General features: G+C 30.9%; 1 pseudogene; it reads left to right on the top strand.

The window, feature by feature from the left end:
• Positions 1-9,031: 9,031 nt before the first annotated feature.
• Positions 9,032-20,624, top strand: LOC129292772 (uncharacterized; annotated as a pseudogene).
• The last annotated feature ends 1,300 nt before the right edge of the window (positions 20,625-21,924 follow it).

The raw sequence follows: 21,924 nt of genomic DNA, 5'->3' as shown, positions 1-21,924 counted from the left end.
GTAACTTTCCTTACGGACAGTGCACTGTCATCTTTAGACAGGCACAGTAGCTGGGGTATGGACACTGCTGGTGAATATTTTTTGTTACGATACTAGCTAGATATTTGGCTTGCATTGGGCGCTTTCATTGGTGTAGACAGAGTTTTTCACCACAGTTAAAAAATATTTTTTGATGGCAAAAGATAATGCGTGATAGAAATAAATGCAATAATAAATGATATTTTTCACTACAATTATAATAAATAGCATTTACGATCACAAGTTCAAGTTAGACATGTGGCCGTAAACAGTGAAAAGAAGCATTTGTAGTCATAGGTCTATCTTGAACTTATCACCATAAATGGTTAGCATCACCATTTAGGACCACAGTTATTAATTATAACTATGGCCATAAATAACATTTTTTATTATAGTCATAATAAATGATTGTGATCGTAAATGTTTTTTTTTTTAAAATCACTCATAATTATATACATCTCTTATTAATTATAAACCTACATAAATATGTAACAGTAACTCCAAAGATCAGTGCAAATATACCAACTAAATATAATTATGCATTTCTAATACAAAGAAGTATAAACTATTTACTTTAATCTTGCTGATTTTAGAAAGAAATTAGATCAAATGTTATGTATATGTTTTATCTCTTGTTTAGAATATGATTCTAAACTTGTGAAAGTTTTGAATTCAATAACAATATACGTATGAATAACAATTCAAGTCTAAGGTGAGCTTCAAAATATAAAGCATCAAAAGTGGATAGTAACATATTATGAAAATAAAAATAATATAAAAACATATATACCGTTTTTTGTAAGGTAACTTATAAAAAAGAGTATAATATTTTTCTAGAAGATAAATTATATTTAAGATAGGTAGAAGTAGTATATGTAGTATATAGTTTAATTTTTTTACTATATACTCATGAAAAATTATGAAAGGATAAAATTGAAATAAAAGTAATTAATTATATATCATTCTATATAAAGTAACTTATAAAAAAATTATAATATTTTCCTAGAAGATGAATTATATATAAGACTGGTAGAAATATATACATATAGTAGTATAGTAGTATAGTTTAATAATAAATTACCATTAAGTGTTTCTACCTCATGCATTTATTGGCAATTAGCAACTATTGTACTCGTCACATGCATGGCACTTTCACTTCAATTGTTCTATAGGACTCAAAAATTAAATTTTAGGAGCTTTTCTTATGCATTAACTAATAATTGTATACTCACAAGCCCTGGAGGGCGGCCACTCCACCGAGTGTTTTACGGGTGGATCACGATGTGTGTCTCACTTTCCCAGAATTTTCTTGCAATTTGCAAAGTGAAATTCATATAAATAAATTTTTCACTTTGAATAGATGACAAACCACAAACATAAGAGACATATGCTTTACTTAATACTTACAAGTACTGGAGGGCGATCACTCCACTGAGGTTTGGAATGGTACCCTGCAGATTCTTGTTGGACAATAGATTGACAAACATAAATAAAAACCAAGAACCTTGATGAATAATTATGAAACTTCAGATGTAGAAGCTAATAATACACATGAAATAAGCATGATTCGATTTGGCAGGATGTTCATCTTACCGGTCTGTAACATTGTGGAGGTTTGTCAGGTTCTGAGGTACAAAGTCAGCAAAAAATTATTTTCCAAGCGCTAGCAGCCACAGAAGAATGTTATTGTGAAAATGCATCGAGAATATTTCTATCAATGAGTTAGTTTGAGCAGGTGATAACAGGGACACTTACACTACCATCAGATTTTGAGCACGTCCAATTATTAAAGTAACTAAGAAGATATTTAGCATGGTCAAAGTCATTGATATAGACAGTGCTCTTGTAGCGCAAAACCCTCATAGTGTTGTGGCAGCTATAGTAAAACAAAGCACTAGAAAAATAATAACACAATTTCCAATAAAAATTATTATTATATAAAAGCTTTCAACTTCAACTCTATCATCGCTCTTATCATACAACTATTGCCAGCATCGCATCACATGACCATCACAAAGCGAACAAAATGGTTTTAGGCTGAACTTAGCAGCAAATCTCAAAGTTGCGAGGGTTTTTTGATAGAAGCGTGAACAGTGCAAGCATCCATACACCATGGGTCCTAAAAATTTTCACCTGAAATGATAAAACGATAATCCATTAAGAGATTCAGGTTTAGGGAAACCACATTAAAAATGTCGAAAACCCAAGTGCAGAAAGTTTAATGGTAGTGGAAGAAAAAAACAACAATAATCAAGAAAAATAGAATTCAAATTCAAAATATAACCTAAAACGTGTCCTCGGCCAGCTTCATTGATTCCCATGATGCAAGGCTGCAGGGGTGGGGAGAGGGGGGGACTGGTAGGCCACAGCCGCCCTTAACTTTTTTTTTTTTTTTATGAAATGTATGAGTTATATATTTTTAATTTCAATAAGTTGGCATATTATAGAAGTTATGAAATATTAGATAAATTTTTTATTTTAATTCAATATGTAATCTTTTATGTATGTTAGAGTAACTATTTTAATAGTTTGAAGGTATAATTATTACAGGATCTATTTATTTTTAACATGATAACATTATACATGCTCTTAAAGTATTAATATTATTTTATGTTGCTTTTATTTTATATTTAATGAAAAAAATTATGAAGATTATTATTAACAAACTTTGTTAAGCATTACACCAAAAATTTTAAGATATATTGAATGTTATATATTTGATATCTATCATAAAATCACGCATCTAAAAGTTAAGAGATTTGATAAAGATATTCTTCTAGAAAAAATTACTTTTTTAAAAGTAATCAAGCTATTAAAATTTATGATATGAATAGTTTTTACTTTGATATAATTCAATCTTATTGACATAAAGATGCAATTAAGCACTATTAATGTGTTGATATATTTATTTACTATAATTATCAATTGAATGAGTTAAATAGTAAATTTAATAAGTAAGTAATAGAGCAAATTACATTGAATAAAATTTTAAATTCTAATGATGTATTTAAATTATTTAATACTTATGGAAATGATAAAATTTTCACCAATTTAATAATAATTTATATTGAAAAGGAAATTGTTAAAACATTTACTGTAGACAAAATAATTAATGATTTTTAATTTATATCATAAAAAATCGATAAGCAAAACTTAATATATATATATATATATTGTTATATATGTGTAAAATTGAATATAAATATATACGTTGAAATATTTATATTATATTGGTGATACATATATAAATTGATACATATATAAATATAATTTCTTTAATTATCATATGTACTTTTTCATCGGCTCCCCTTAATAAAATTTTTTGACTCTGCCCTTTGTAAGGTTGGGATGCCTATTTGGGAAGAAGGATCACTTCAAAGGCCACTGTGGGTTGAGGGGAGAGGAGCTAAGAGAGATTTGAGGTGGAGTTGAGGAGGTGGCTGGAATTGAAGAGATAAGAGCTAGAGCTATGGGCAAATTATAGAATGATATGCAAGAGCTGGAGTTGAATAGCTAAGGTTATACCCTCAGCTAGACTTTTGGCGACAGGTCCTAGTAAACCTTTCGCCATAGATCACCTAAAGGTCACTTATTTTGGAAAAAAAATTAAAAATGGAATTAGAACAGGTTATAGCCATTTGTCTTCTTAAAAAAAATTATTACAGTAAATATTAATTAATAATTATTGTAATTAATAATTAATTAATTTCAATTATTAATTAATAATTAAAATATATTAAATTCTCCTAATTAGTTCACAATTTAATTTTACTAGTTAATTCAATTTTTAATTAAATTTCATTTAATTAATTTAATATTTTAATTTATGATTTTAATTGATTAAATTAATTTACTTTATCAATAACTTATTTTTTCTAAATTTTTTAATTTAATAATATTTAATATGTTTGAATTGAGACAACTTAAGTTCAATTAAATTACTTAATTAACTATAATTATATATTATTAAATAAATTTTATTAATTGATTAACTAGGTGTCTTAACACATATAATTTAAATTAATTAATTAATTAATCAATTTTTATTATTAAATTAAGTAATTAATTAATCTAAAATGCGCTAAAAGAAGGCCTATGACGACAAGTCTCCATAAAACTTGCCGCCGAAGATCATCTATGGTGACAAGTTTAATGTGGAGCTATCACCATAAGTTCATTTAAAAAAAATAAATAAAAAGAAGGTAGAAAAGACATATGTTGACAGGTTCAATTAGACTTGTTGCCATATGTCTATTTTTTAAAAAATTATTATGGTAATTATTAATTAACAATTGTTGTAACTAATATTTAATTTTTTTCAATTATTAATTAATAATTTAAATATATTAAATTTTTCTAATTAATTCATAATTTAATGTTACCAATTAATTCATTTTTAATTAAAAATTATTCTCAGATTTGAATTAATTTAATTCAATTTATTAATAACTTAATTTTTTAACTAATTTATTTTTTAATTTAATTATATTTAATGTCTCTAAATTCAGAAAAATTAAATTACTTAGTTAACTAATCTTATATAATTAAATTAAATTTATTAATTAAGTGTCTCACACACATTTAATATATATTAAATTAATTAATTAAATAATTAATTTTTATTATTAAATTAAGTAATTAATTAAGATTTTTAAATGAATTTAATGAAATCTATGTTTTTCTATTTATTTATAAGCCTGTTACTATATTATTTATTACTGCAGTTATTTTAGAAACTTTGACAAAAAATGTGTTGCTAAAATTTTATTTTGTACTAGTGTTTGTAACAATATTATAAACTTTTCCTTAACAATATTTGCTAAAATATATTTTTGTTCTTCTAAATTTATGTAAAATTTTAATTTAATTTCTTAATTAATTTTATAAAGTACATTTTCAATCCCCTAACTCTAACACCACTAATTTTAAATTAGTATTTTTTCTTGCCAAACATTGTTATTCTAAAAAAATAAACTTAATACCTCACTATTTGAAAATATTTTATCAATATTTAAAAATTTTTTGTAAAATTTGTGTGGAAAAAACTAACAACATTAGTGTTTGAAGTATGAAAAACTCCTTTGTAAAATTAAGGAATCAAAAGGAAATCTTGTATGTGAAAAGTTAAAGAATTAAAAGTGTGTTTTAGACTAAATACTTTAGCCACAAAAATGCCTTCCCATATAAGATAAGGCACAAGACGGATTTATAATTGTTAGTTACCCATTTAATGTCTTAATTAATGAAGAATTCCGGGGCAATATATTTGGTGCTGCGTGTACGTGTTGCAGTAAATAAGAACGTTGATGCAATAAGTAATTGACATTCTCGAGGAACAAAATGACATGCATATGAGCTCCTAATATACTTTCTCAACTTTTTCTCACAGCATTTTCTTCTCTATATCAACTTGCCCACATGTAGCTTAATTTCTTTCGTGGTGTCCAACTAATTAAGTTGGCTTTGAATTTCAATCATTCTTTACAGAGCAATATATAGCTTAAACCCCTCATTATTATAGATATATATATATATATATATAAACATTTTTTTCTTCTCTTGCACAAAAAGTTTAGGTGAGGTGAGAAAGCTCATTAGAATTAAAACATATTTTCAAATTTAAAGAACACTTACAAAAATACTTACAAAGTGTCCACTAACAAAGTTTTCATATTGATAGTGAAATTTAATCTCACAATCTTGTAGATTATAAGTCAAATCCTTATCAATTGGACCAAAAGCCTGTGAGATTATTCTCAATCTTACCCAATGACGTCCTTGCCTTTCAACATGTTCATTTCTCTCGTCCTCTAAAAGTTTGCGAGAAATTTCCATTACCTCTTTAAAAGTTGTGAGAAAATTCTCAAGTATACCTTGATGCTCTGACCTTCCTAGTATTATCATTTCTCGTGGCATTTGCTCTCTTCTTTCAAGGATGCTCATCTCTCATGGCCTTTCAGAGAGCCGTGAGAAAATTCTTAAATACGGTACAATACAATAAAAATTTAATTAAATATTAGGTGTCAAATTGACTCGTTTGCTAAAAATGGCACTCATAATCAATATATATTTGCTAATATAAAATTTCAGTTTTAAAAATTTCGACCACAAAAAGAACGTTTAATAATGAAATTTCAACAACTAAATCATAATAAAATAAATTCAATACCATATCTTCACACGAAAGTTTTTCTCATAAACATCAGCAAAGGGAAAAATTAAACGTTGACATGGTCGAGATCACATCTATACGCACAGGCACAAGCGAGATACAACTTTCAAGCTCATCAGACCTAATTAGCCCGTCCTCAGGTATGCATTGCATAGATAGCGATAGTAAAAGGAAAAATAGTGTTTTGAAAATTTCAATATTTGGATTACTTCTTCAACGAATTAGCTTTATGCATACATTTCTTCCATGAAGAAAAGGACGGCCAGATTAACTAAAATTCGATTAGGTGTACCTAATCTGAGCTTAAAATCCAAGGTCAAGATGGAAGCTAATTAAATCAAGTTGGATTCTAAAATTACCAATCAATATGTGTAAAGTGTCTACATGCGTGTTTAACCTAATTTCAAACTTCACTACATGCAAGTTTAAGTTTTTCTGAAGTTTGAAAAACTATGAAATGCATAGAAAGTAAGAGAGTGGCACAATGTAGTCAACAGGCGGCTTTTTTATTTCAAAGGAGTAACACTAACCAGCTACCTTTTATTTCTGTATACAAAAGGAAAGTAGAACAAAGTCTATGTCATGTTTTTTCCACAGATAATCAACATTGATTTTCATAGCTAAACTAACCGTTCATACATATATACATACATAATGCTTGTTCCCTTAAATCTAGGGGAAAATTACATCTGAGAAATATCATAAAAGAGTTAAAGTTATTTACAAATAAGGATCAATAAGTAATAGATTGTTATTAAAATAAGAATATGGATTTGTTTGTTTTTGAATAATGACTTATTATTGGTCTTTGTTTGCAAATAACTTTCTTCATAGATCCTTAAATTAATGTGATTTTTCCTTAATTGAATGTAATAAAGTGAATCTGATAGAGATAGTAGGGGCCAAAAAAAAAAAACAAGAAGAAGAATCTAATAGAGATCATTGGAGTTGTCCTTCTTAATCACTTAATTATCTTCATTGTGATCACGTTTTATTAATTTCATTCTTGAGTGCAGGTACCTTATTTTATTAATGAGCCTTTAGATTCATCGAAAAAAATATTGTCTCCTGTTCATTAACGTCGAAGATAATGCATGTACATATAAATTAAACATATGTTAATGAATTTACATTCTAAAATATTTTAATCATATTTCTTCCTATAAAATGTTACTTGAAATATTACTTCTTGAAGCAAATAAAAAATTGACTGACACAACCAAATTCCAATAAAATGTATTAATTTTTTTTAATAAATTAGTGTAACAAAGTTTCTAGTGTATGTGATCGTGTTGTGAATTTTTCATATGTTATTTTAAATTTGTTTATATATATGTTTGGCCACGAATTAATAACATAGTGATGACATTTTGGGAGTGTCCCATTTGATTGTTTAATTTATAAATCAAATAGTGCAGATTAAAATTTACAATTTAACAATCATACACGCCAAACAGGTTGCTAATATATGTCTAAACTAATTATTTGTACATGCTTAGAAAAATATCCTGTCCATCGATCACAAGTTGCTTTCTATGATCTAAACTGAGTTTAGTAGGGTCTATTTAATTTGTGTAGAAAGTTAAAGTCATATCCAAGGACATTATTTTTTTTTGGCCTGAAACCTAAGGAAACATCTAATCTTTACATTTTTGGTGATTTTCTTTATTTATCCCTTCTCAAAATTAAATTAGTAATCTTGTTAACTGCTCACAAATTACATTTAATGGACAATCTAAAGATAAAGAATTTGAGTTTGTATTTCTTTTCAAAACATCTACATTTTTCTTCTTCATCAAAGCAATTTTTTTTGGTTATTTTTAAATATGTTGTTATTAAAAAGAATTTAAATGCCACGCACTGTCACGAAATGAATTTTTTCCCCAGCACGTGTTAAACATAGATGATAGATCATCGTCTTGGACGAAAATTGTCATTATATTAAAAGAAAAGAAAAAGTTACATAAAAGCCAAAGGATACAATAGTGAGATAAATCCCAAAACCAAGGAGAGAAACTAAATGTAGAAAAAAGTAAATTGTCTTGAACCAATTGGTAATCTAGACTTGTAAAGGAACCGATCGTAAATGATGAAGGCCTGGAATCACCACATTCCTGTTGGCATTGCAAGAGAGAAATCCATGGAGCAGATTTTTCCTGAAACAAGTGATTCGCAGACTACCATCGAAAGCCATTAATAGAGCAGAAGTTGCAAACCATGCAGCATAACGGATACTCAATAGGTGGAAAATACTGAGTCCTGTAAGTTCTTAAATTTGAAGCCAGTGATAAACTGATTGCCCCTGAAAATTCCCAGCTGACACTAGTGAGAAGATGATTTGAATTCTTTCATGCAAATATTCCAATCAAATTGTCTAACCAACTGTGAATCAAGAGAAACACCTAATTCCCAAGGATGAGCAACTGAGATTAATCTTCTCGTCATTCCAGTCACAATTATTTTCAAACAAGTAGCATTGACTGTTGAAACATCTGATAGAAGATGTTTGATCCTGCATCAAGCCTTGACGGAGGATAAGGTTTCTAAGATGCCAAATCATACTCAAGAAGACTATAATCCGCTTCAGAGGATGTTGATCTTCTTCACTTAATTTTTGTTTTGAAAAGTTTTTAAACACTTCACAAACTTACATAAAAAAATTTACAGGAATTGCGTTGCGATCCGGGTGTCATACACATGCCCGTGTCATCTTGGTAGAAAGAATTAAGCTACTCAAAAATATATTTTAAATGGTGGCTGGCTTTCAATTTTTTCTATATAAACCAGAGCCCAAGTGACTAGCTCCTTCGTAAATCAGAAAAGAAGTACGTAGTTCTCGCACTTTCCGCAGCTGAAGTCTTTCCATCTCATGAAAATGTGGTTTTCCAAGATAATGATCTTCTTCATTTTCTGGTTCACAGCATCAATTGGTGTTCATTCCCATACACAGAAACGTTACAAATTCGTTGTAAGTCCCCTAACATCGTGTCCGTCCGCCCCTTTTTGGGTTATAATTATCTTATAAGAATATTCACAAAATTAATTAAACGAAACTCTGCAGGTGAAAGAAGCCCAGTATACAAGGCTCTGTAGCTCAAAAAGTACGTTGACTGTTAACGGAGAATTTCCAGGCCCCATTATAAGAGTTCACAAGGGCGAAACTGTCTATGTCGATGTTCATAACAAAGGCAGATACAACATCACTCTACACTGGTACTTAATTAATTCCTGGTCTCGATCTCGTCACTTTCACATGCTTCACTTTAACCAGTTTTATGGCAGGCATGGAGTGAAGCAGCCGAGGAATCCATGGCCAGATGGTCCTGAATACATCACACAGTGTCCTATACAACCAGGAGGGAGGTTCAGCCAGAAGGTGATCTTCTCTACAGAGGAAGGAACCTTGTGGTGGCATGCTCACAGTGATTGGTCCAGAGCCACCGTCCACGGGGCTATTATAGTCTATCCTCGTCGTAACTATCCTTTTCCCAAACCTCATGCAGAGGTTCCCATCATCTTTGGTATGAGAGACACTTGATTAATTACTACGTATTAGTCCTATATAATCCCACCAGATATATAGTTCAAGGGAGATTTCTGAAAGATGATTCTTTTACATGTAGGAGAATGGTGGAAGAGTGATGTGATGCAGGTCTATACCGAGTTTCTGAAATCAGGAGGATCTCCAAACAATTCTGATGCCATCACTATTAATGGTCAACCAGGTGACCTTTATCCTTGCTCTAAATCAGGTATGTTTGTGTGTTTGTGTAAATTAGATAGATATCTGATGCAACGCTAGCTAGGTTCCTAACACTTTGTTCTGCAACGTTCAGAAACATTCAAGTTGGAAGTGGAAAAAGGAAAGAGTTACCTTCTGCGTATGGTTAATGCTGCAATGAACCTGATTCTTTTCGTGTCTGTGTCAAATCACAAGCTCACGCTTGTAGGCTCAGATGGCAGCTACACGAAACCATTAACAAGAGATTACATCGTAATAGCACCAGGGCAAACAATGGATGTTCTGTGACATGCTAACCAGAAGCCGAACCACTACTATTTGGCAGCAAGAGCATATTCAAGTGGGCTTGATGTTCCCTTTGATAACACCACAACCACAGCTATTGTTCAGTACAGAGGGAATTATAACCCATCTTCCTCTCCCTCGTTACCCTATCTTCCCTGCTATAATGACACGCAAGCAGCTTTTAGTTTCTACAGCAGCATCAGAGGGTTGCCTCAGAAATTTCCCCGCAAAATTCCAGTGAATATCTCCACTCACATAGTGACCACTGTCTCTGTAAACACATTTCCATGTCTGCCAGGCCAGACCTGCGAGGGACCCAACGAAACCCGTTTGGCTTCAAGCATGAACAACATCAGTTTTCAAAACCCAAGCATTGACATACTGGAAGCTTACTACTATCACGTCAACGGGGTGTTTGGCAAGCGATTTCCCATGTTTCCGCCGTTGACATTCAACTTCACGGCAGAGTATTTGCCGCTAGTTCTGGAGATACCGAAGAAAGGGACGGAGGTGAAGGTTCTGAGGTATGGTGCAACAGTGCAAGTTGTATTTCAAGGGACAAACTTGGTTGCTGGGATAGACCATCCGATGCATCTACATGGGTTCAGTTTCTATGTTGTTGGATATGGTTTGGGGAATTTCAATGAAAAGTTGGACTCCAAAAACTTCAATCTGGTTGATCCTCCTCTTTTGAACACGGTTACTGTACCCAAAAATGGCTGGGCCGCCATCAGGTTCTGGGCTATCAATCCAGGTTCTCCAATGACTTTAATTAGTTCCATTTGTCAAATACATATATATACACCCTCTTCATTTAAAAATATAAAATATTTTTTTAAAATTAAATATTAAAAAATATAAAATATTTTTAATTTTTTAAAGTGTAATCATTATTTTTAAAAAAAAAAGTGTACCTATAAAATGAAATACTTTATTTATTTTTGAGTATTTAGTAAAGATGAATATAAAAAGATATGATTAGTTTAAAAATAAATAATTAGTTTATTGAGGTAAGATTTAATTAAAAATATTTTATATTTTTAAATGGAGGAGTATATATAATACAAAAAGTTCTACATTTTTATATTTGAGAGTGTTGTTTAAGATTTTTGGACATTTGTGAATCTCTGAAAATTGACACCGTTAATGATGTGTGGATGATAGGAGTGTGGTTTCTGCATTGCCATCTAGATCGCCATCTGTCTTGGGGGATGGAGACAGTGTTCATAGTGAAGAATGGTAACAGGTCAAATCAAACTTTGATCCCTCCACCACCAGATATGCCACCATGTTGAAGCTTTCTTCACACTCATTTGCGCTGTTTATAAACAACCTATTATGATTTGAAGTATCCAGTGATGAATTATTTTCACGATGTTTAGATGCAAATATTGAATATTGATCATTAATATTGCCGTGTAATTTAATAATGTAACCACGCCTGTAGTGACGTGATATTATTTGTGTATTTCCATGTGTAATCTACTATTCTCATATATATTTATTGTATTTATTTTCAATCTAATAAACATAACAGTTACTATTCTATAATAAATTATGTGGGTTATGATTATCCCGATCCAATCTAATTTTTTTAGGTAAGAAAATTAATATTAAAAATAAACTTCTTATAAATAAATAAAGAGAAACTAAAAAAATAAGACGCCTGATTAGGTAATATGACAGTTAAAGCTAGAAAAAGAATCCAGGAGGGTCCTCATGTCATCTTCAATTATGATCCAATCTATTTCGTGTTGGTTAATAAATTACATGGGCCAATCTACTAACTCAAATTATATATATATATATATATAATTTCTAAAACATTCTAACCCCTGTAATTGACAAGAAGTCTCCTTTAAACCCACCCGCATATATAATCATAACTAACTCTTATGCAAAGCATGACATCGTCTACAACTAGTGAGATTCTCAGCTCTTCCTTCCCATCCCATCCTTCTTTTCCCTTTCTAACTATCAGATTACGATTGAGACAGTTTAAATTTGATCTCCTATAAAATTAGTATTAAAATATTAAATTTTAAGAAACATAAATAATAAAAATCAAATTTAATATAACTAATTAATAGATACAGTAAAATAAAAATAAAATGAAATGTTTTATAAGAAATCCAATTTAGACCATCCAATAATTTTGATCTAATTGTTAGAAATTAAAAAGGGAAAGAGGAGAGGATAGAAAAAGAAAGAGGAGAGAATCGTGGACAGAAAGAGTGAGAGAATGAGAGAATGGGAGAGCGAAGAGAGCCATGTGGCATGGTGGCTGTCGAACTGCCCCAAGGAAGAGATGGAGGATCCGTCATTTTCCTAAGAAAACAATTTAACTTTCCCGTGCATTAATTGCATGGTGTCTTACTAGTTTTGTATTAATTCAAGTTTAATTTTCGCCTGCTATGCATTTTTTTCACCTCATTTAGAAGCAATTTCTTTTGTGACAGTTGCCGTGTGTATTTGATACTAGTTAATCCATATTTTAATATTGCTGGACCTGAAGGGAAAGCTGCAAGGTCAAAAATTCAAGATCTTATTTAAATGGGAGAATCTCAAATAAAGATAAGGGATATGATATAATTACTAGTGGATCTTGAAAAATTTTAAAATTTCAAATGTAAAAAAATTAAAGTACTCTTAGAATTACTAGTTATTAATTTTTTTACTTCATTTATTAATTTACTAATATAAATTGTAAATTACATGAATTGACATGTCACTAAATATATAAAACTTGACATCAATTGTTCAATTATAAGTAACAACATCAATTATTAAATTATTAATTTTACTTATTAATTTACTAATGTCAATTAAGAGTGTTCATGAGACAGGATCAGGACACCTCTGTCTTGTGTTTTATACTATCCCAAAAGTTGTCCTATCTCTTAGAAATCAAGATGAAACTGGGACAAGATCATGAACATTTAGATGTCTCAATAAATAAAAAATGTAGGAGAAAAGATGGAATAATAATATTTATTAATTAAAATTTTAAATCACATAACTTATAAATTTAAAACCAAAATAATACTAATACATAAATTATAATAATTATTGAATTACATCAATCACAACTTGAAGTGTACAACTTACAGTCAAGTATACATGAGACATAATATATTATGATAACAATTACAAGTGATCTACAGGCTCTAAGAACAGCAACAACAAATAAGCCCAGCAACATCAAGTCATTATTCTTCTTCTTTAGTTAAAATATATTAAGCTAGTGATTCTTTCAAGAATAAAATAAGAAATATGATATAAATAAAAGTTATTAAATATGTAGATGTAACATCCCAATTTAAATTTTAATAGTTAATTTAGGTTAATAGAAATTAAAAAAAATAATATTTAGAGGTAAGAAAATTAGTAGAAAATGATTATTAAATCTAATTTAGGATATAATTCTAAATTAAAAAAATTTTTAAAAAAATAAATTTATTAAAAAAAATTAAAAATTAATTAAAAAAATTATTAAATTATTATTATAATAAAAAAAAGGGGAAAAGGTATGCCAAAAAAAAAGAAGAAGAAGAAGAAGAAAACGAATTTGCTTTCGGTGCCGCATGAATAGTAAATATAAAATAATAATAAAAAAAAGGGGAGAGAGAAAAGAAGAAATAATAAAAAAAATGTGTTGGACCCACTGAATTTTTATAAAACTCACCCGTTTCCTTTCATTTCTGCAATTTGTTTTCCTGCGCGCGAGCTGAGGCGGAGAGAAGCGAGTCGCCGGTGCGAAATATCTAAATTTTTAAGGTAAGAGTTTTTAATAGGATATTTAGGGTGTGACTTTAAGCTTTTCAAGACTAAGTAAGTGTTCTAAAATTTTTTTCTTAGTCATCCTTCTTCTTTGGTTTCTGATTTTATAGTGGTAGAAAATTTAAGATCTGGAAGAGGGATGAATTTATGTTGAATAAATATAGTTTTTGAGGTTGTTAGTAGTATAATAAATATTCTAGAGTATAAATTTATTAGTGATCTTTGAATTTGTGGCTTATGGATCAAATTATAGACTAGATCTGAAAATATATGTTGATTTATTGAGGTTTAGATGATTATTTGGGATGAGAAATGAATTATTATGGCTATAGGATTATGATTCTAAGCTAGAGACTTAATTTTTAATTTTTAGGTATTTTAGGTACGAATTTATGAAATAAAAAGAAAATTTTAATAATAAAAATTAGTTTAGAAGTTGATTTTTAGATTATTAATGTTTATTGATAATTAAAAGAGGAGTTAAAAATTTTACTTAATAGTATTGACTCTAGATTTGTATTAAGATTGAGATTAGGAATTATGTTATATTTTTAATTCTATTATTAGAATTATTTTATTAGTTTCAAAAATTGAAACTAATATTTATAAATAATATGTTATTTTGTAGATTGTATTACTGGTGAAGATTGTGGTGAGAGAGAAATTTTAAGGAATAATTTATTGAAAAAGCCACAAGGTAACCATGCTTTTAATTTGTGATTAGTGTTACTTCATGTTAATTAGGTGATTATTGAGAAATTATGAATTTTGTAATATTGTATAATTGTGCAATATTATTATGAATTTGTTTATTTATTGTGGGAGGTGTTGGGAGACTTGCTATTATTGTTGTATTTATGTGCCACGTGGTACTCCCCTATTGGAGCTCAATAGGTGGCTTGTAAGGACTCGGGCTAATCTACCTTTGGCCGGGTAATTTAGCACCGAGTGAGGGCTACGGCTCGAGGTTAATGGAGAGATATAAGGATGGTTGTTTGTGTGTATTGTAATATTTCTTATATTTGTTGGAATTATATTATTTTTAATTTTTACTTAATAAGTACACACTTAATTGTTTGTATACACTATCATAAATTGGCTTTGGTTACTGGGACTTTTGAGTCTCATTATGTGGTTAACAATTTTCAGGAGAAGAGCCAAGAGTGACACGTGGAGGAGTCCCAGAGGCTTAGTGGTATAGATCCACTGTCTCTTTTGGGTATTTAATTTATGATTTATAATGTGTTATATTGCCAATATTAAGGCTTTTTGTTTATTGTCAATTATATGAATATATAAATGTAATCATGCCTTTCAAACTATTTCTATTTTTGGTACAATTTGGATGATTGTAATTTTAATATTTGGTTTACTTTGGATTGATTAAAATGGCATGATTATAAGGCCAAATAACTGGCTTGTGTTGAAAATTGACTAAATTGCTTATTTTACTTGTTGGGAGTATAAGGATGGATAAATGTGATTTAGTTTACTTGTTGGGAGTATAAGGATGGACAAATGTGATTTAGCCTAATGGCATGTGGGAGGTAAAAATTTATCTGAAATGTTATAGTGTGTGAGTTGAAGTCAATTATAAAATATTTTATATCGAAATTATTGATATAAAAATGTGTTGGGTGGCTGTAACCCAACTTTGGTTGAGTTAAATTATTTAAAAAAAAAATTTGGTGTGTTACAGTAGATATGAAAATAAATTATATTAATATAACTAATATATTGTAAAGAAAGATATGATCTTATACTGCTTACTCTGTGTTATTAAAATTATCAATATAAAAACCTTTTAGTTTTAATAAGAATAGCATATATTGAAATTATAATTAATATAATTAATATATTTAATATAAATTTTTAAAATAAAAAATAATATATATATATATATATATAAAATATTTGGAATGGAGCTGAGGGCAATCTCTTGTCCCATCCCATCTTAAACTCCTTTCTCATCTTATCCCAAAAACTCTCATCTTGATTGTTTTTGGCTTGGGATGAGACTCGTCCCGATGTGAATGGAATGAAACTGGGCCAATCAGAGCAAGAACAAGTTGAACACCCCTAACGTCAGTTGTAAATTATTGACAGGTTTTATAATTTGTTAATATCAGTGTAAATTATTGACAGATCTTATAATTTATTATTGATATTAGTAAATTAATAAGTAAAATTAGTAAATTAATAATTAATGTTACTGATTGTTTAACAAATAAATGTAATTTACGTTATATTAATAAATTAACAAGTGAAATAATAAAATTAATAATTAATAATTAATAATTTATATAATAAGTGAAGGATATTTTAATTTTTTTTACAGTTAAAATTATTTTTATGTTTATCCATTGGAATGAACTAAAATTTTAAAATATTTTTAAAACTTACTAGTAATTATGTCACATCCTTGATGCTTATTTAAAATTCTCCCTATTTAAATAATATTAAGTTTCTTGAACTCGTGTAATCCGCCATTAAAGCAATATACTGTACTTATCAAGTTGGTCGTAAATTGCAATCAGTCTATAAAGACCAATTTGATCATTTCGATTATCTCCCACTTTACGGATATGGGTCAGATTCAAAATCTTTTATCATGCTTTCTGCTTTAAAACAATACCTCAAAGCGATGCTGTCTTATAAATAACAATCATCACTTCATTACTATCGATTGTACCACCGGTTGCAGAGCTCTCTCTCGCGCTCTCACGATAATGTGGTTTTTGAAACCATGAATCAACACGCTCTTCATGCTTTGGCTTTCACATCCGTTGGTGTTCGTTCCCAAAAACTGAAACATTACTACCATTTTTTTTGGGCCAAGAACACGAGAATCATATGACTAAAATTAAAAGTGCAGTACAGCAAACTCACAAAAGCAAATCACAAACAGGTTGAACGAAAGTGAAAGCAACACAAAAACTGAACAACACAAAGCAAAACTCAGGTTCTGTCAAAGGTGAACATCCTAGAATCAGAGTAGTCACTATCTAGGAGAGTAGCTAACGGAGGTCGGGGCAAGGATGCCCAACTTGAGGGGCGCATCTCCTTCCCTACTGCATGAGAGACCCAATCAACAGCACGGTTTAAGCTTCGTGGGATCCACTTAAAGCTACAAGAGCTTAACGTTAGCCCAAGATTCCAAATATTATCCAAGATGTTAGAGCATTCACAGTTTGGGCATGAAGATTCACGTTGCACAGCTTTAACCAAAAAGGAGCAATCTCAAAGAAAAGGCACATTCGACAGACCAAAGACCAAACAGAAAACCACACACTGATGCAAGGCTTCAGCTTCACTAAATAAAGGAGAAACAGCACGAATAGGCTTAGCAGAGATGTGTACACACCTACCCGGGACCTCTCGAATAATGAAACCAATACTTCCTTTATTTAAAGAGCTAAAGAAAGCACCATCACAGAAGGCAAAGAAATCAAATTCAGAAATAGCACAAACATTCCTCATTTGCATTAAATTGGCATTCGCAGTCTCTTGAGCCCTGCTAGCTCTCATTTCAGTAGTACACCGGTCATCAGTACCCCAAAAAACCTCAAAATAAGCAGTGGCAAATTGAATAATTCCTTCAGGTTCAATGAGCATTTTTTCAAAAGTAAAAGTGCACTTTGCGTTCCATATTTGCCATAGGGTGAATGCAATCAGGGCTTTAGTCATGTCAGGAATCTCACTATGTTTAAGTAGTGGAAGGAGCCAAGCATGCATATGAGTAATGCGGCTTTCATTAATTCTCAAACTAACAGGACAACCAAACCAAACACGTTTAGCACGCTCACAAAGTAAAAGAAGATGTTCTAAAGTTTCCACATGCTCACAGCAGACCAAGCATTATGGATTAGAGGCACATCTCCTTCGCCACAAATTTTCATGTGTGGGTAAAGCTCCTTTGATAACTTTCCAGAGAAAAAATTTAATCTTAACAAGAACTTTAAGCTTCCAAATCTCCTTCTATATTTCACAATTTGTAAACCGTGATGGCGAGGGGCTTTTTTGACTGGGGGATTCTGATTGTTAGTTAATCGATAGCCTTTCTTAACAGAATAAACGCCATCTGCTTACTGTCCAAACAACTCAATCTCCACGTTCAAACAGTGGGAGAACAATCTGCAGGATAGCCTCTTTCTCGGACTGGGAGAGAATCCCATCAATTATTGTCAAATCCCACGAATGGTTATGAATTAAATCCGCCACCATCCAGTCTTTAGTTTCTTCACACAGAGCTCGTGAGGCCAATTTAAAACCTGTCAGTGAAGGAATGCAGGGGTCACCCCCTATACGGGTTGAATTTCCATCTCCAATATTGAAGTATGTCAATGACGCTAGCACAGTGCATCCTTCAAGTAAGCCCGAATAGGCCCAGGACTCTCGAGATCCTTTTTTAGTAGACAGAAAATTACTACATTTGATTACAAGTCTCCCAACATCAACAAACAGGGCAAGCCATTAGCCATCTTTTGACTTCATAACATTGTAATATCTTGCAGGTGAAAGAAGCAAAGTGTACAAGACTCTGCAGCACAGAAAGCATATTGACAGTGATTGGAGAATTTCCAGGCCTATACTCACTGCTTACAAGGGTGAAACAGTGTATGTCGATGTTTATAACGGGGGCAGATGCAACATCACTTTACACTGGTATATTTATGTCCTAATCTCAATCTCAGCACTTTTGATACGATGGAAGAAGGAAATAAAAGCTATGAAGTTACAAATGCTTCACTCTTACTAATTAAATGTGGTAGGCATGGAGTGAAGCCGCCGAGGAATCCATAGCCAGATGGTCCTGAATACATCACAGGGTGTCCTATACAACAAGGAGGGAGGTTCAGCCACGAGGTAGTGTTCACTACATAGGAATGAACCTTATGGTGGCATGTTCACAATGGTTGGTCGAGAGCCACTGTCCATGGGGCTATCATAGTCTATCCCAGAAACGACTTTACCGATCCTTTTCCCAAGCCCGACACAGACATACTCATCATATTTGGTATAAGAATCAAAGTCTTGGATAATTAATTAATGGTTGTCCGGTAATGGTCAAGTTTCTGAAAGATAATTGTATTCTTTCGCATGAGAATGGTGGAAGAAGGATGTGAGGAAAGTATATGCTGAGTTCCTCCAATCTGGAGGGACTCCAAGAAACGCTGATGCCATTACTATAAATGGCCAGCCAGGTGATCTTCATCCATGCTGAAACTCAGGTAGATGGACAGACTATATGAAAGCTACGTAATCTTTTCTGATGATCAGTGTGTGAGGCTGTGAGCAGTACCTAACATCTGAGTTTTCTGCAACATTCAGAAACATTCAAGTTGAAAGCGGAGAAAGGAAAGAGTTACCTTCTTCGTATGGTTAATGCTGCAATGAACCTCATGCTCTTTGTGTGTATTTCGAATCACAAGCTTACGCTCGTGGGCGCAAATGGCAGCTACACGAAGCCGTTGACAAGAGATTACGTCGTAATAGGTCCAGGGCAAACAATGGATGTCCTGTTACATGCAAACCAGGAGCCAAATCACTACTATTTGACAGCAAAAGCATATTCAAAAGGGGACGGAGTTGCGTTCGATAACAGCATATCCACAGCTATTGTTGAGTACGAAAGGAAATATATATAAGGCATCTTCCTCTCTCTCATTACCCTATCTTCCCTACTATAATGACACCCAGGCAGCTTTTAACTTCTATAGCAGCAATAGAGGGTTGCCTCAGAAATTTCCCCACAAAGTTCCGGTGAAAATTTCTTCTCACATAGTGGCCACTCTCTCTATAAACACGTTTCCATGTTCGACAGGCCGGACCTGCGAGGGACGCAATGGAACCCGTTTGGCTTCAAGCATGAACATCATCAGTTTTGAAAACCCAACTATTACTATACTGGAAGCGTATTACTACCACGTCAATGGAGTGTTTGGAAGATGATTTCTCATGTTTCCGCCATTGATTTTTAACTTCACTGCTGATTATTTGCCTTTACTTCTGCAAACACCTAAGCAAGGGATAGAGGTTAAGATTCTGGAGTATGATGAAATAGTAGAACTTTTCTCCAAGGGACAAACTTAGTCGCAGGATTTGACCATCCTATGCATCTCCATGGATTCAGTTTCTATGCTGTTGGATATGGATTTGGGAATTTCAACAAACAGTTGGTCTGCAGAAATTTCAATCTCGTTGATCCTCCTCTCATGAACACGGTGATCGTGCGCAAAAATGGCTGGACTGCCATCAGTTCAGGGCTACCGACTCAGGTACAACATTAACATATCAATTTCAGACCCTTAGACTCATCTTTAATTTTTTTTTAACTTTGCGTGATATATACACGTGTAGTATGAGTATAGTTAATGCATTGCCATCTAGGGCGGCATAGTTCTTGGGGAATGGAGACTGTGTTGATCGTGAAGAATGGGTTAAGGTTCAGTGAAACGTTGCCTCCTCCACCATCTGACATCCCACCCTGTTGAAGTTTTTCAGAACAGATTCATGCACGGACTGTTCAGAACTTTGGATATTGTTGTCTTGCTGATTTTTATTTTTTATTTTTTGATATTTTGGTGCATGGATTAATAAGTGCGACGATGATATATTATCATGTAATTTATTTGGAAAATTATAATAAAAACAACAACTATAATATCATTATTGGCTTGACATCTTGTTATCTAGTTCCATCCTGGACCACAACAGTGAACACACGTGAAAGTGTCGGATCTTACGTTGCAAAGATACTGATACGCCTAACGTATACGCATTCAACAGTGAATACTTTTATTTTTAAAAATATTGTACATGATATGTTTTCAATACATATAAATATATTTATAAAAAATCATAAAAACATTAAAAATATAATTTTAATTTAGAAAATATGCAATTTAGCATACGTATATATTTCTTTATAGTAATATTAAACAAAATATAATCATTAATTATACTTAATTATCTATCAATACCTAATTGCTTACAGCATAGCCTCTACTAGTAATTTCATACTTAGGATTTATACGCCAAAAGATTATATTCGTAATTAAAAAATATAATTTTTATCCTTTTATTATATTTAAAACTGATTTTCTTAAAAAAATATAATCTTTGACTTTAAAAGTAAATCACAAGAATATATTAAAAACAAAAAATTGATATCATAATATTTAATAAAATTTAATTTCTTAAAAACAGTTTCAAAGTATTGGCATTAAAATAGTAATTTGTAATTTAGAAGTATTAGATATATATCAAAAATTAAAAAAAAATATTTCAATACTCTATAAATATGTATCAAAGAAAAGTATCGTTATTGGATACAATAATCAATGTATATATATGTGAGGTAATTTGTAATATCAGTGCTTCATAAGTTGAACATTGTCTCTCTCTTAAAATAGGTCCTTGCTTTATTTATTTTTAATATAATTGCTGACATTGAAATTCATCTGCATTTGCATAAATAAAAGGTTCCATGCGCCATATATCTATTATATATTATATTATTTTGCTTGTTAAGTTGCTCCATGTAGCTAACCACTTAAAAAAACTTTCTTTGCTCCGATAAAAAAAAAAGGCAAAGAATTGAAAACTTAATAAAAATTGCTAGCCGAATCAGTTTTCCAATTTATAAATGCCAACTGCCAACTGCCAAAAAGAAAAGTTCTAAACAAAATAGAAAACGTTTTGTTAGCCACTGCTTCATATAATTCGCTAACCATATTTAATGATATGTGATTGACAGAAAATATTCAATTGGATATGGTGTCACCTATTCATTATTCAAAATTAAAGAAATATTTAGGTAGACTGGTGCACATCATACCATTTATAATTTATCCAATAAAAAATAACATTAAATATAAATTAATTTTGATATTAATAATTTTGATAGTAGAAAGAAACTAAATGT

The sequence above is a fragment of the Prosopis cineraria genome, unplaced genomic scaffold (assembly GCF_029017545.1).
Source record: "Prosopis cineraria cultivar Desert tree isolate PC_DT_omini unplaced genomic scaffold, ASM2901754v1 PC14, whole genome shotgun sequence".
Lineage (NCBI taxonomy): Eukaryota > Viridiplantae > Streptophyta > Magnoliopsida > Fabales > Fabaceae > Prosopis > Prosopis cineraria.
This window is presented reverse-complemented; position numbering and strand designations above follow the sequence as displayed.